Source organism: Panthera pardus, unplaced genomic scaffold (genome assembly GCF_024362965.1).
Source record: "Panthera pardus isolate Hobbes unplaced genomic scaffold, ASM2436296v1 HiC_scaffold_17, whole genome shotgun sequence".
NCBI lineage: Eukaryota > Metazoa > Chordata > Mammalia > Carnivora > Felidae > Panthera > Panthera pardus.
This window is the reverse complement of record NW_026526732.1, coordinates 124,872,576-124,878,575: the sequence shown is the minus strand read 5'-3', so window position 1 is coordinate 124,878,575 and position 6,000 is coordinate 124,872,576. Positions and strand designations below refer to the sequence as shown.

General features: G+C 34.8%; 1 protein-coding gene and 1 long non-coding RNA gene across 2 annotated transcripts in view; both read right to left on the bottom strand.

Moving 5' to 3' along the window:
- The window catches only part of LOC128777722 (uncharacterized), a 48,048-nt gene extending 47,645 nt beyond the window's left edge, over window positions 1–403 (bottom strand). The window contains exon 1 of the long non-coding RNA XR_008423054.1: window positions 101–403. This is a non-coding gene — a long non-coding RNA (uncharacterized LOC128777722). The remainder of the gene's footprint in view (window positions 1–100) is intronic.
- LOC109249552 (uncharacterized) overlaps window positions 1–6,000 on the bottom strand; it is a 276,220-nt gene that overhangs the window by 106,125 nt on the left and 164,095 nt on the right. The window lies entirely within an intron of this gene.

Genomic DNA, 6,000 nt, shown 5'->3' with positions numbered 1-6,000 from the left:
AAGCATATTGACAATAGCATTGTTATCCACCTAAAATAAAAAAAATTAAAGTCTTAAACTTATTGAGCTCCAACACAGAATGCTTAAACTCAACTTAAACCTGTGCATTTTGAGGACAATCAGCTCTACGCATTATCCTGCAAAACTAGACCATGATGTCAGTCACCCATCTTCTCTGGCTACAAGTAGAACAAATCCAAGTTCTCAAATGTGGGAAACAATACACCTTCATCAACTTGCTTGATAGTGTTGGCACTGACAACCTAGGTTCAGTATATACAGTAGTCTCCCTATCTGGGGCTTTGTTTTTCATGGTTTCAGTTATCCGCGGTCAACTGCATGGCAGAAACCAAAAGATTTTCCTTCTGACATATCGTCAGATCAGCAGTAGCCTGACACTACGTCACAGTGCCTGTCGTTCACCTCACTGCATCTCATCACACAAGCATTTTATGATGTCACATCTACAATAAGATACTATGAGAGAGAAAAAGAGAGACTACATCCACATAACTCTAAGTACGGTACTTTGTTATAATTGTACTACTTTACGATTAGTTAGTGCTGTTAATCTCTTACTGTGCCTAATTTATAATTTAAACTTCATCATAGCTATGTATGTATAGGAAAAAACATAGTATAATATTTCTAGGGTTCACTACTATCTGCAATTTCAGACGTCCACTGGGGGTCTTGGAACGTATTCCCTGCTGATCAGGGAGGACTACAGTATCTCATATCTAATTTATTTTCACAAATATTTGTTTAAAGCCAAGTGATGTCATTTGATATATATAAATTATGTATATAAAATTTCAACATAACCTTCCCAGTTATATGTAACTCTATAAAGGGACATTTGTTTGTCTGGAGGTGGTTGGTAATTTAGTAATCACCAGCTGATGATAATGGTTTCCTCACAAGCAAACAGGTCAGGTATGGCTATGGAAGCCGAGGGCTTGTACTGGACCCACCTCTTAGTGAAGAAAGCAGTGGGTTCTAGAAATTGAGTCCAGCAATCAGTGGAGTCCTACTCGGCTCAGCAAAGCATAATCTCCAAGGGCTTTGGGAAACTCCAGACACAAGAAACATTTATCAGAAGTTGAGTATGAAGTTCTGTGTTGCCCAGCTGATAGGCAGAACAAGCCAAGAAGGCAGATGCTATTAGGAAATCAAATACTGCAGGCTTTAGATCTGGCCATTATGGCAGAGATCCAATATCACTTCCCAGGAAACACTGCTGGTTCCCTGACCTATGCTCTCAACCCAACGCCACCTTACTCTACGCACTCTCCGTGGTGGAACTCGACCACTTAGCAGTTTCAGGTAGGGTCTTTGTGTTTATGCCTCTCTAATGGACACATTCTTCTCCCTTACTTTCCATCTCTCTCCTGAGCTTCATGTGCATTTTCCCAAAGATCTCCTAAACATTTCTACTTGGATACAACATGGGGATCTCAAACTCAGTAGCTCCAAAATCAAGCTCCTGTTTTTTTTTTTCCCTCTAATCTTGTCCCTTTTCCTTTATTTAATACTATCTGCTGGTTAATATTCATGTCTACCCATGCTAAAATATGAGGAATCATCCTTTTTTTTTTTTTTTTTTTTTTTTTTTGTGTGTGTATCAAAACAAAGTACGTTTATTTTTCTTCATGTAGTCAATATAATCAATGTGGTGTGGTGGACAGACTTTAAGGTGGCCTCCATGATTCTATCTTCAGTGTTCATTTCCTTGAGTAGAATCATCCTTAATTATTCCTTACCATCAATATTTAATCAATCAACAGGGACATTCCTTTCTTAGTCCTATAGTTATTCTCTTGCACTTTTTTAATACTTAATACATTTATACTCTCTTCTCCAACTTACTATTGCTGCCTTAATTCAGACCTCTTCTGTGGCTGGCATTATTCTAAGTTTTTGTTAACTCATCTGATTTTAGACATGCCCTCTTCAAATAAATCCTCCTAAAAATTACCAGTGGGAACTGTCTAAAATGGAAATTGAAATACATCACTTCTCTTCTTAAGATCCTTCAGTTGCTACCCACTTAATACCAACTTCTCATCAGCTTCAACAGACACAAAAAGACACTGGAGAAAATAGTGAGGGAAAGTTATTACTATTCTAGAATGAATACATGGATAAATGGTGAAAAAGAGGAAAAGTAAGAAAGAATAAAGACTTTTTCAGATATACAATGGCTAAGAGAGTTTGCTACTTATAGACCCAAACTGTAAATGGATTACAAAAGATTTTTTTCAACAAGAAGGAAAATGGAACCAGAGTGAAGACAAACTATATAAAAAGCCTATGAAGCACAAATATTGACGAAATGTGTCAGTAAATTAATTTTCTCTTGAGAGTAAAAAAAAAATAACTGAGTTTTCTGTTTAATGAAAGAGTGAACTGAAAGCATAGCCAAGAATAATATGAGAGTACATGGAGGTGTTTAATAGGTAGGCAAAATATACCAAAAGTCCTTGTCATGTTCAGGAAGAGAAGAGAAAAACCAGATGGAGTTAGATTTTGTAAAACAATTTTTAGGGGTGCCTGAGTGGCTCAGTCAGTTAAGCATCCAACTCTTGATTTTGACTCTAGTCATGATCTTATACTTTGTGAATTTAGTCCCCTTGTCCGGCTTCCCACTGGCAGTGTAGGGCCTGCTTGAGATTTTCTCTCTCCCTCTTTCTCTGCTCGTCCCCCATTCATGCTCACTCACTCTCTCTCAAAATGAATAAACTTAAAAAAAAAAACAACTTTTAGTTAAAAATGTAGATAAGAAAATTCAGGATGACATCTGAAATAATTAATAAAATCTATAGATAATAAACAGCAGAGGATAAACAAAATAAAATTATTTTTGGTGAAAGAGAAATGCAGGAAATAAAGTATTTTTTAAAAGCAAACAAATAAGGTGGCAAAACTAAATTGCAAAAAAACATGTTATCAGCAAGTACAAATGTAACAGCAATAACAATAATTACAAAAAATTAAATTCATCTATTAAAAGACACATATTAACTTCTTGTCTTGAATACAAAACTAAAATCTAGATTCATGCTGCTAAGCCATACTCAAAAGAACACCACAGATGAATTTTAATTTTTAATTTTAATTTATTTTTTTAAAGATGGGCTGTATTTTTTTTTAATTTTTATTAATGTTTATTTATTTTTGAGAGGAAGAGAGAGAGAGACTGAGTGCAAGTGAGGGAGGGGCAAAGAGACAGGGAGATGCAGAATCCGAAGCAGGCTCCAGGCTCTGAGCTGTCAGCACAGATCCCAATGCAGGGCTCGAACTCACCAACCATGAGATCATGACCCAAGCCAAAGTCAGATGCTTAACTGACTGAGCCACCCAGTTGCCTCGAATTTTATTTTTTTTAATAAATATTAGAAAAACAACATATGCCATAAAACATTTATCAAAAAAAGTTAGGTGGTAGTATTAACAGCAGAAGAAATACAATAAAAATTGAAGCATTAATAGGCACATAGAGAAAGACTACATCTGTATGAAAGAAATAATTACATATAAACTAATAATCACAAAATTGCATGCATTTAACAACACATCTAAAATATATAACACAATATTGATAGCACTGTAAGGACAAATGCACAGATGTAGGTCAGAATTGGTGATTTCACCCATATCTACCATATAAATAAAACTGAAGATAAATAACTCAAGCTTTCAAATCAGGACTGAAAAGTAACTCTTCCCCCAAACCTGAAGAAAATAGGAGTACAGAAATAATAAAGCTAAGTATAAATACATGGAAAACAAAAGATCAACGGAGAGGGAGTCTCGGTGGAGATAGATAAGCAGTTGTAAATGTTTAAAAACATGAATAAAAAGACAAAACCCAACCAAAACTGATAAAGAAAGGCGAAGAAGGCATATATTAACCAATATGAATAATGAAAAGAAGACTGTAATTACAAATTTAGTGGTATTGAAAAATTACAATAGTATTTTTATGTATTTTCCTATAGAAACATAAAATATCTATGGAGTAATACTCAGAAAACATTGGTTTCCTTCAAGGAGAAGAACTAGGTTCCAGTGGGAGGCAGATTTTATTTTGAGCAATCTGAGTGTATTCCCTAGTCAAGAAAACTGGAACAAAAGGAAATAAACTTTAAAGATAATAAACTACGAATACAAATGTAATATACATATATCATGGGTATAATGTATAACATATATTATAGACTTAATACTTGTATGTATAATAACATATATTGTATTATGTACATATGTATATAATATAATCTAAATTATATACATATATTATACATTATATATAATCATATATAGTCATAGTATTACTATAGATTATATGCGCAATAATACTATGGCTAAGTTAATTCAATTGATTTTTTAAATGAATTAAATAGAATGAGTGAATAATCAGTAACAATCAAAGATTGAATTAGAAATCAAGTACTTCCCATGACTCATTTCACATTAAAAAAAGAAAAGTCCAGAACTCTTACAGATTAATAAGAAAAAGTTTTAGGGGCACCTTGGTGGCTCAGTCGGTTAAGTGTCCGACTTCAGCCGAGGTCATAATCTCACAGCTTGTGGGTTCAAGCTCCTTGTCGGGCTCTGTGCTGACAGCTCAGAGCCTGGAGCCTGCTTCAGATTCTGTGTCTCCCTCTCTCTCTGCCCCTCTCCCACTCATGTTCTCTCTCTCTCAAAAATAAATGAACGTTAAAACAATTTTTTTAAAAAAGAAAAGAAAAAGATGACCCAGAGGAAAAGTGAACAAAATATAGGTATAGACAGTTCACAGAAGATAAAAACCAAATGGTCAAAGAAACATTTGGAAAAAATGGTCAAACTTAGTCATATTCAGGAATATTCTAACTCAAGCAAAGAGATATTTCATTGCAACTGAAATGGCAAAACTGACTGTAACAAAGATTGATAGGATGTGAGCCAAACAAGATCCTAGACATCTGTTAGAAGGGCAAATTGATACAACAATTTTGATGGCAGTTAAGTGTGTGCCCTGTGATTCAGTGATTCCTCTCCTAGGTAGATAGATGCTAGTGAAATTCGCACCTATGTGCTTAAGGAGAACATGTCCAAGAATAAACACTGTAATCTTGTTTACAATTGAGCCAAACTTGAAACAAAATATAAAATAAAAATAAACACATTTTGTTAAAATCATGCACATTGCTATGTATGCAATTATACGGCAAAGGAATCAATAAACCAAAATATATATAAGTCTGTGTGTATGAGCTGTGTAAATCTCAAGGATAATGCTGAGAGAAAATAAAGTTGCAGAAATAGGTATAAAGCATGGTTACTTACATAACCTTTAAAAACATAGAAAAGACATTATACATTGCTGATAATTACATATATCTGTAGGAAATGTATTGAAACATACACGGAAACTATCAATAGGAAGTCTAAGAGGGTTGGAACATAAGTAGCAAGCAGTTCACAGGTGACCTGAATCACATGTAAAATGTTACGTTAAAAAAAATGTTTATTTATTTTGAGAGAGAGAGAGAGAGAATGCACTCTTATGCATGCTCATGCAACAGGGGGAGGGACAGAGAGAGAAGGAGAGAGAATTCTAAGCAGGCTCCGTGCTACCAGCTCAGAGCCCAATGCGGGGCTCAAATTCACGAACCCCAAGATCATGACCTGAGGCAAAATCAAGAGTCTGGGGCCCAACAGACAGCCACCCAGGTTCCCCTAAAATGCTACTTTTTAAAAGAAAAGGCGTAGAGCAAAGATGGCAAAGTATCAAGAATGGACACAGCTGGTTACTATTACTGGTATATGTTATTTGCTGAACCATATGTTTGAAATATTTGCTAATTTCCGAACTAAAAAATAAAGTCCTTACTATAGTGCCTGGCACAGGAAAAACATGTATCACATGTAATTATTATTACTGGTAAGTCTTCTAATATTAGTTGTACTACCAGTTCAGCCCATACTCTTGCTCCTGATACTATTATTACT